This window comes from Homarus americanus, unplaced genomic scaffold (genome assembly GCF_018991925.1).
Source record: "Homarus americanus isolate GMGI-L3 unplaced genomic scaffold, GMGI_Hamer_2.0 scaffold20930, whole genome shotgun sequence".
Classification (NCBI taxonomy): Eukaryota; Metazoa; Arthropoda; class Malacostraca; order Decapoda; family Nephropidae; genus Homarus; species Homarus americanus.
In genome coordinates, this window is record NW_024748502.1 from 8,505,519 (window position 1) to 8,516,285 (window position 10,767).

General features: G+C 37.5%; 1 long non-coding RNA gene across 1 annotated transcript; it reads left to right on the forward strand.

The window, feature by feature from the left end:
* The first annotated feature begins 2,462 nt into the window (after positions 1-2,462).
* LOC121880317 lies at positions 2,463-9,674 on the forward strand. The gene is made up of 2 exons (XR_006091514.1): positions 2,463-2,537; positions 7,762-9,674. It is a non-coding gene; the product is annotated as an uncharacterized LOC121880317 (long non-coding RNA).
* Positions 9,675-10,767: the final 1,093 nt, after the last annotated feature.

Sequence of the window (10,767 nt, forward strand, 5' to 3'; positions counted from 1 at the left end):
TCCGTCGTTATCAGTGAGAGGCACCACTAGCTGGCACAGACCCATTAAATAAAAATGGTTCAAATGAAACCTAACGTTCAAGTGGTACCAACATGTCACTTGAAGCAACACTATCTAGAGTCTTTGGCAAACTGAAGACAAGGTTAGCATGTTTACTCTGTTCCTTTTCAGCAAGCTTTGGACAATTTCCGATCACATGGCCAGAATTACTTACAATAAAAACAGATCACGTTACCTGGGGGAAATGCAGACTTAGTAGAATTAGATACTAAGTTCGGTTTCGATGTAGAACATTGTGTTTTCTCATCTCACCACCTCGCTTAATACCTGAAACCCTTGTTGCTACCCCCTTAGACTGCACAGGATAAGACAGGGTCCTGTGAAAAAATCCTACATAAGTAAGGCCTTAACACCAGCCATGCAGTTTAGTAATTGAGCACATCGAAGGGAAAGATAGTTAGCAGATGCTTTGTCCCGAGTAAACGCCTGGGATGCTTCTGGTTTAAATGAAAGCCTTATCGTTTCCCTCATATGTTTTTTTTAGGGGGGAGATGAAGTAAAAACGTGGTAAGGACTGCCAAGAGTCGCCATACTGGACTGTTTTAATGCCTCGACTCCTTCATTAGAGGTTTGGTGTTGGGTTAACGACACGAGAACAGCCAGTCAAATTGTGGACAGTATGGTTGCCGGCTGTGAGTCTCATCTCTTTCTCCTCCATAGTGATGAGTACATTGTTATTTGTATTGTGTGAACTCTCTTCACTTATGTTATAAGTGTTCCCGCTCAAGTTGGGTTAAGTACAGTACAGCATATTGTAATTTATTTAATTGTAGGTTTAACAGTGTTGTTTGTCAATGGCTAAATTCTCGAATTGAGCAACTTCCTATTTAGTTATTTTGCCATTATTGTTATCTTATTTGTTGGTTTTGTTTCACAGATACCTGAGATTAATCATTCTTTGAAAATGTTACATGGTATACAGTTATATTAGTCGAGAACCGAATAGAAGGGAGAGTTTACATAACAATATCTTGGAAATAGGCACTAATAAAAGAGATGTTAGAATTCTAGAAACTCCTTACTGGCAATGGGAGGCTGCAGTGTTAGTAAACGATGAACCTACCAACTGGTTCAACGTTAGACTGGGAAAAAGACAAGACTGTGTTCTATCTCGAACATCGAATGATATATATTCAGAATTCGTAATGAGAGAAGGAAAGAATAAAAGTTTATGGTAAAGTAACATCAATATACCCTATGCAGATGTTACTGCTCTTATTACAGTTAATGATAAGTAATGTTTGTTTCCAAATTGGAAATAAATCCCATAATAAAAATTATGGTGGGCAAGAAGTGGATAAAGGTGTGTATTTGGGAAGTAACATTAATTGTGATGGTAGATGATCAAAATAAATCAAAACAAGAATAAGTCAAGCAAAAAATAACTTTTAATGTATAAAAGGGGCTGCTGAAATGCTACATGTGGTCAGGACTGAAGCGAGGACACTTTCAACAGGCAGCAGAAAGAGGTTAGATGGCATAGAGGCCTTTGAATTGTTAAAATAAGTTACACTAACAGGAAAAAAAATGAAGAAGTACTAAGATTCGCAAAACCCCCAAGAGAAATACTTGAAATTTGCAGAAAAGGGAAAATGAGATACTTTGGTCACATAATCAGGAATGAGGGATAATAGAAGAAATATTATTGGGCAAAGTTAGGGGTAGGAGGGCCAAGGGAAAGCAAAGACTCAGCTGGATGAATGAAAATTAAAACTGGGTCTCGAGAAAGATATAAAATCTTGGAGGATTGGTAAAAACAGCCAGAAAACGTTCAGAGTGAAGGACTGTGGTCGCCAACCATCAGATACCAGGACGTTACTCTGACTGACTGGTTGATTGATTGATTGATTGATTGATTACCTCGCTTAGCTCGTTTCTGTGTCATTTTTCAATAATCCTCTGCTCAGCCCGAAATAGAATGTCACCAATAATTCAAATATTTTAGTGAGCTGGCATATTGACGATGTACAATATTTATTACTCTCTGACCTTATCTGAGCAAATTGAACTGTATGTCAATAAATTTAAAACTAATTAAAACCTAAAATGTATTGATATTTTTTTGTTAATTAGGCATATTTTGTTCATGATGTTAATAATTAGCGTTTTATACAGAAGTTTGTTTTGAGTAACGCTGGGTCTCCTAGCGACGGAATTCCAGCGTAACGTAGTGAAGGGAGTGGTCGAGCCTCACCTGTCAACCCACCCACCTCCTTCACGTTGCATCACGTTGAGTACTTAACAATATTAATTTATCAACTTTCTTTGTAAATTTACTTATTCTTATTTAGAACAATATTAATGAGAATGTGTGAAGCAAAACAATATTTCGTTTAAAGGTCTTGTTAAAGGCCGTCCTTACAGCTAGCAACACCTGGCAGTTTTATCATTTTCGGGGCGTACTGTATATATCGAACCATTGTATCACTGTCACTAGTTGGCTACAGTACCTAACTCATGGCAGAGACACAGTGTTGGTGAGTGTTGCACGTGTATTTATATTACACTATTGTTTAATACACTGCCAATATTATCTTTTTTTCTGTAAGAAAGGTTTTACACACTACTTAATTGAATTGTATAGTAGAATCAACTTTCCTGAAATATATTACCTCATAAGACTTATCTAAACCAATATAAAGTCATGAGTTACGCACAGTACATCGAGTAACTGTTATTATTTCATTGAAAATCTTGATTAGAGCACCAAACTGTAGGCAGAAAGTGGACCAAGACGCCCCCTTAGGAAACCACTCCTGAACGTCTAACTTTACCTCAACGATTATAGATGGAACCCTACAGTACAGTATTTTAAAATTAATTGAATTACGGTATGTAACATCTGAGAACATCTGTGAAACAGTTTTAGTTTTATCCGTTTGAGAATTAAGAAAGAACTAGTTAACATTCTAGATTTAATTTTTTTACACAGTTAGCGTCAGCCACAAAAGCTTACTAATTCATATCGTATTCTCGGATTACGAAAAGTATTGACCCCGGTGTGGGGTCTGCTGGAGGCGCCCCTTAAATTATTCAGGCCACCAGCTGACCCATGAATCACTCAGCGTCAGCCGCTCGGGTGTCGCATGAACCAAGGTATAAAGACCTTGACATGAACCACTCTGCGTCAGCTGCTCGTATGTTCTAAATGTGAATTGATCGCTGGACATTCCTGGTAATTTAGCCTGGATTCTTTAACTATGCAGTGGAATACTAAATGGGAGATTTTTGTTTTAATATATATATATATATATATATATATATATATATATATATATATATATATATATATATATATATATATATATATATATATATATATATATATAGTCACGGACAGGGCTGACAACGAAGGTACAAGAATCTTAATTGTTGGTGATTCCCAGGTACGGTACCTGGATAGAACTTTGTGGGGTAAAAATAAAAATAATATGAGGGTGTGTTTACCAGGAGCTGGGGTGGGGGATATAGTTGACAGGATGGACAATATCTTATCTGGTAATGAGAACAAATCCATTATCTGCCTCAATGCAAGAGGCAATGATATTGGCCGGTGTAGGAGTGAGGCGCTCCTTGATAAGTTCATGACAGCAATAGAACAAATTAGGGTGAAGGGAGGGATCCCTATCATATGTGGTGTCCTGCCTAGAAGGAGAGTTGGCAGTGAATGGTTGTCAAGGGCAGTTGGTGTCAATTGCCGTCTTAACGGATATTGCAAGTCAATATCAGTCCCATTCATTGACAACTGAGACAATTTTTATGGTAGAATGGACCTTTATGCTAGGGATAGGGTGGCAACCCTGGTTGGTTTTCTCGAGAGAGAGCAGTTCAAAAGATGTCGAAGTCTTTAAACTGTTAGGGGAATATGTGAGCACGGAGGTGAAGGAGACTACAGTGGGAGCGGGTAAACAAAGTGAAAGGTTGCAGATAAATAGTGCTCGAAATGATAACAAAAATAAATAAGACAGGGAGTTAAAACCTAAACGCGACAAAGAGAGGACTCAGATCCCGACTAACTTAAATGTCTACCATGCAAACAGTAGACGTATGAGAAACAAAATTTATGAAATCAGGGCGTTGGTATGTACCGAAAAAAAATCGATATAATAGCATTCACCGAAACATGGATAAACCTAGACTCACGTGAGTTACCTGTCGAATACCAAATTGCAAGTTACAAATTTTTCCATACCGATAGGCAGATTAGGAAAGGAGGCGGAGTAGCCATCTACTGTGTGTCAGGGATAATCTGAAGTGTGAAATAAATAAGGAAATAAAAATTGATCTGAATACAGAAAAAAATGGATAGAATTAACCAAAGATAGGGAAAAATTAGGCCTCGGTGTAATCTTAATAGAGTTAATGAACGACTTATTTGGGATGAAATGTGCAGGGCATCCAGACATAGCAAAGTCTGTATAGTAGGCGACTTTAACATTAGTCAAATAGATTGGATCGACCTTACAGGTAACTCAGAATCAGAGGATTTTCTTGAAACAGTTCAGGACTGTTTCCTAAGTCAGCATAAAGCCGAACCCACCCGGGGGAATAATATACTCGATTTAGTTTTGTCAAACAGAGAAAACCTCATTAGTAATATTGAGGCAGGGAACGAACTAGCTAACATTGATCACAAATAAGTGAGATTCAAATTAGAATTTAATGGCAGTCACAAGGAAAATTCAATTAAAGTCCCAGAATTCAGAAGGGCAAACTTTGATAGATTCAAAAGGCAGCTGAGAGAAGGGGTATCACCTTTGGGGGTGAATTACATGACCTCACACAATGTACCCACCTCACTTTACCTGGAGACCTGACAACGATAACATCACAAAATATGACGATTGTGGGTGGCCTGATTACGAGATCTGAGGTTGACGAGTTTCACAAAAATTAAATTAATGCACAAAGGCAGAACATACCATACAGAAAACTCAGATCAAATAACAATTACCCCAAATGGATAAATAATTATTTGAAGAATATTATTGGACCAAGGAAGGCTATATGTAGGAGAATATATTGTGGTAAAGCTTACCTCAAAGATTATTATAAGGTATTCACCTCCGAAATTTTAAACATAATCCCCGAGACACCGACAATATGCAGAGATAGTGAAGAAAATAGATTAAGGGAGATAGTAGTGACTAGGTACGATGTCAGTAACCAAATAGACAAGCTAAAGCCTAATAAGTCACCAGGTCCCAATGAGATATTTTCCAGAGTATTAAATTTTTTTAACATGTCAGTAAAAACGGGTGTAGTACCAGAATCCTGGAAGATAGCGAATTTAATACTTATTTCCAAGAAGTGAGATAGAGGACTACCCTCTAAGAACCATCCAATCAGTTTAACATCAATTGTAGGCAAATTAATGGAAACAATAATTTCAAACTCTATTCGAAATCACCTGGCGATGCACAAGTTGATCACTGATTCCCAACATGACTTCACAAGTGGGCGTTCATGTCTGACTAATTTATTAACATTCTTTTCAGCTGTTTTCGAATGAGTGGACGACGGGCACGATCGTGATGTGTTATATCTCGACTTTAACAAAGGTTTCGACAGGAAACAGGACAGGAAACAGCGAGTGAGCATAAACGGCACTAAATCCGATTGCAGTTACGTCACTAGTGGAGTACCCCAAGGCTCAGTAGTTGGACCAATATTATTTATCATTTACTTAAGCGACATAGATATAGGCGTAGACAGCAACACAAGTAAATTTGCTGACGACACTAAAATAGGGCATGTAATTAAATCTGAAGAGGACTCCGTAAAACTACAGGAAGACCTGAACAAATTTTCGAATGGTCTGAAAAATGGCAGTTGAAATTTAATGTGGACAAATGTAAAGTATTTAGTCTAGGAGATTTAAACAGAGAAATCAGATATCTGATGAACAATGATGTTTTAGAGAAATCCGGCTGTGAGAAAGAGTTAGGATCAGTACGAACCTTCGACCAAGTAAACAATGTGTATTTGCTCGAAACAAGGCTAACAAAGTATTTGGGTTCCTACAAAGGAGTGTTAATTACAAGAGGAGCGAGGTTATTCTAAAATTATATATTGCTCTTGTGAGACCTCGTTTGGATTACGCGGTCTGGTCACCTTACTACAGAATGGTGTAGAATCCCTAGAAACCATTCAGAGGAGGATTACAAGACTGATCCCGGGCATTAGGAGCCTTGAGCACAGAGACAGATTAAAACATCTTAATTTGCACTCCTCGAGAGACGTAGAGTGAGGGGCGATATGATAGGGGTGTATCAATGGAAGTCAGGGTTTTTCCAAGGTTAGAAGCTTCAAAAAAGTTGTTGGTAGCGAAAGTCAGAGCGGGGAAGATGACAGAGGAAGGAGCAGGAGGTTAGGAAGTGAATTGTAGTGGGAGAGATAGTGCCGTGGCTTTACACTACTGCGTTTATTTGGTTAGCGCATAGCGCACGTATTGGGTTTTTGTCTGTGTTTGGTGTGTGATCCTCGGGTCACCACTCCTCAGATTGTGTTAGTTCCAAGATTAGAAGCTCCAACAACTTTCCCTAAATACGAATTCGCAACCTTTCGATTTATAACAGGTACCTACTTTACTGCTAGGTGAACAGGGACCAAGGGGGCTTGGAAGAGTGTCCAAACAACTTCCGCCTGCCCGGGAATCGAACTGGTTTGGAAATAGAGTTGGGGATAAGTGGAACAAGTTACCGAACATCATCATTAACTCGAATACGCTGGGTAGCTTGAAATGTAGGTTGGACGGATACATAAGCGATTGGAGTTGGGTATACACGGGGCTGCTAAGTATGAGCCAAATGGCCCGCTGCAGTTCCCTCCATTCTTTTGTTCCTGTGTTCTGAAGTCTGGACTTACCCCTGAAGATGTGAATTACAGTAGACGAAAGCTCTTGGGAACTTCGTCTTTTCCTTTTTTCTATGTGGTTATCAGCATAATAATAATAATAATAATAATAATAATAATAATAATAATAATAATAATAATAATAATAATAATAATAATAATAATAATAATAATAATAATAATAATAATAATTAATAATAATAATAATAATAATAATAATAATAATAATAATATATATAATAATAATAATATTAATATTATATTATTATTATTATTATTATTTTTTTTTTTTTAATATAATAATAATAATAATAATAATAATAATAATAATAATAATAATAATAATAATAATAATAATAATAATAATTAATGGTTTATTCAAAGAACATAGCAACCAAAAGACTGAAAATATACAGTTACATAGACGATCATTTAAATACTCATAATACGTATAAAAGACTAACTTCACGGGTAACCAAACCTAACATCTTATGATGGTAAACGACCTCTTAATTGAAACAACAGTCTTCACATTGTCCTCTTCGTCCTGTATGTCATCAACACTATTAGGTTCTGTGTCACTCTCTTTCTTCATTAGTTCAGGTATTAATTACCTAAAATATTAATAAACTTATTATCATAAGGCGAGGAACCTAAATAAACATAACTTTGGATAAATAAAGTCCCTCAAGCAGTACGTTCAAACCATTCAAAACAAACTTCAAAATCGTGTGTATGACGTCTACAAAATCTCTCTCATCTCATTATTCGTTTACTTATCTATACTTAATTTTTTTGTTAGTATATCTATTCATTTCATATTATAGCGATATATGTCTGTTTCAGTGTGGTGAGCGATAGAGGCGCCCTCAACTGGTCCTGCCCCTGGTGACGAGCTCAATCTCTTCACCAGGGGCAGGACGCATTCCTCCAGCACCCGGACTGACCTACACAGACGACACAGGCGAGGACCATCTAGAAGGGGCTGTGCTGCTGCTGGGATTCGAGACAACTTGAGATTAAGGACAAAGGTCAATGTTTCTGCACTATGGCTGCAAGGCGTTGAAGTTAGGAAATGTTACGACCAAAGACTTTCCTACAGGACTTGCACCTATCACATCATGAATGAGGTGTTAAATTTCTACAACTATATCGGTAATCTCTTGGGCTGCGGAAATAACACAAGTCCTGTTTAACACAAGTGCTTCAGGACCTACACCTTTTGTGCATAATACAAGTGCTTTGAGATCGATTACTTCTCTATTTCTACAAGTACAGGACCGACTCCTGTCTTGGTCTACACAATCACTACAGAATCTATACAATTGCCACAGCATCTACATCTTTCCTTGTCTACAACTTCAGAATCTGTGCCCATCTTGACCTACAACTTCAAAATTTGTGCCCATCTTGACCTACAACTTCAGGATCTGTGCCCATCTTGACCTACAACTTCAGGATCTATGCCCATCTTGACCTACAACTTCAGGATCTATGCCCATCTTGACCTACAACTTCAGGATCTATGCCCATCTTGACCTACAACTTCAGTAGCCACGCCTGTCCTTTTCTTCAACTAAATAACATACAATTGCCTTGATATGCCGGCAGCTGTCATCAGCCTTTGTGTGTGATCTAGGAGGTCCTGACGAACTGGAACACGCGAAAGGCCCCGTACAGTATTGTGTTATGTTTAGAGTGAATGTACGAATTTATTACTCCACATGTTCCACTTGCCATGTTTACTACACATTATATCACTCGGAATATAAATTATTTGCGATTCATAAATATTATTCATGATTGAAAAAAGGAACGTTTATCCCATATGAATTAATAAGTATTTTCTTGATTCCATCTGTATCTCAAATTTGCTTATGAGAAATTTATTCCAATGTCTCCAACTTAGAGATTAAGACTTTAATTTTTGTTCTTACGTCTGAGATCCTAATCATAAGCAGCCGTCGCCATATACAATGTATTTAACAAAATATCCAGAGATCGACCTACACCTCACACACCGGTACTGTTAGTGAAGCGTCGGTAACTGCTCTTATAGTCAACCTTTTAATGGTCAGTAACCAGAGTTAAGTAGTTAGCAGATCTAGAAAAAATCGTAAATGGTGACAGCATATTGGAGTGTTTGAGGCTCCCGCAGCTCTGAAACTTACGAGGAGCATGCTGGGATGCCCACCTACACATACATAAATTACAACTTAATTTTTCAGTAGCCCTTGGTAGTAATTAGGAAATAAAACAGACCTTAACTATGAAGTGTAAGTTACCTGGAAAATAAATAGGAAATTGTCTATAATACCTAAATTGACATTCATTTCTCAAATTTTGAAACGAAAAGCAACACTTTCTTAATTTCACGGAACCTTATGAACTATACATATGTAACTGCAAAAACATCAAGGGAAACGACATCCGGGCAGTGAAACGGTGAACCCTGGCTGAGTCATATAGCAGAGTTCTTCAATAAGTCATCAGTTGCTAGTAAGTTATCCACAGGGGCCACTTTATATAGTTGACCGTCTCCATCGTAAATTTATCGCCAGCCTGTGCTCCGTTTTTACTTTAAACCGAAGTGAGTGTGAGTACACGAGTGAGACGAAGGCTTTATCTACCATTATAGTGTCATCATTAATAAATAAAAGAAAATAATTGGAAATAAAGCAATCGATAGCATATCTATTGTTACTGTTGCAATAAAAACATAAAAACAAGAGGAGAAAATAAATAAGATATTAAATTGACAATGGTATTCTTTATATCCCTTTCCCTTGATAAAGATACAGTACATCTGTAACATAGTAAAGCTGACATGGTGTCCTCGCCCGTGGTACCTCATGAGCCTGTTCGCTACTCCAATTCTATTTAAGCTTTTAACTGTAAACATTCACGACTTACTAAGCACATTACTAAGATAACACGAAAATTTATCATTGAACTTCACAGCATCAGCCATCTGTGAATCACATACACACACACACGCACACACACACACATACCTGTCTCCCTGGCGACGCACCACTAACGCCTAGTAAAACTCGCTGCTGTCTTCCTTACAGGATTATCAATACACTGTGCACTGGTCTACAAATTTTGACAAATCTTGTGCTTCGGAGATAAAATGGTTTTCACTTAATGGATTTGGGGGCGCTGAAAACGAATATAACCATAAAAGCTATTGATTGGCTACAGTTTCCAAGAAAATATAATTATCACATTTTGTTTATATGTATACAATATATTAGTAACCTATAATGGTCAATTACTTATTTTGATCAAACCCTTATTCTTTTTGCTTGTCTCTTGTACAGTATTCAAGTTCTAGGGCATCTCTTGTTACTGTCCAGCAGTAATCTACTAACACTGATGGGCTCCATTTAACCTGGTAACATTTCTCCATCGTTGAGATATCCTGGGGGAATGGTGGAAATATTCACCATGTTCATCGCTGACTGCTCCGCAGTTGGCCAGAAAAAAATTCAGATGACAATGGAGGAAATGTATCTTTAATGACATATTGCAGCCCATTTTTTATAGGACAACAGCAGGATTTCCACCAGCTAGCTCCCTGTAATTATCAGCTTTAGTATTTCCGAGAAAATTGGTTGCCACTAACCGGAAAGCATCCTACACTGTCTTCTCCTCATCACTCAGGATACAGTAAAATTCCTCATCTCTGAGGATCTCGCTTTGGGAATTTACCACCGAGGTACTTAAAGGCTGCCCCTGTTTTATCCAAAGCCTTAACAAAACTCTTCATGAGGCCTAGTTTGATGTGTAAGGATGGTAACAAAATCTTCCTTGATTTTACAAGTGGAGGATACTGAACATATTTTG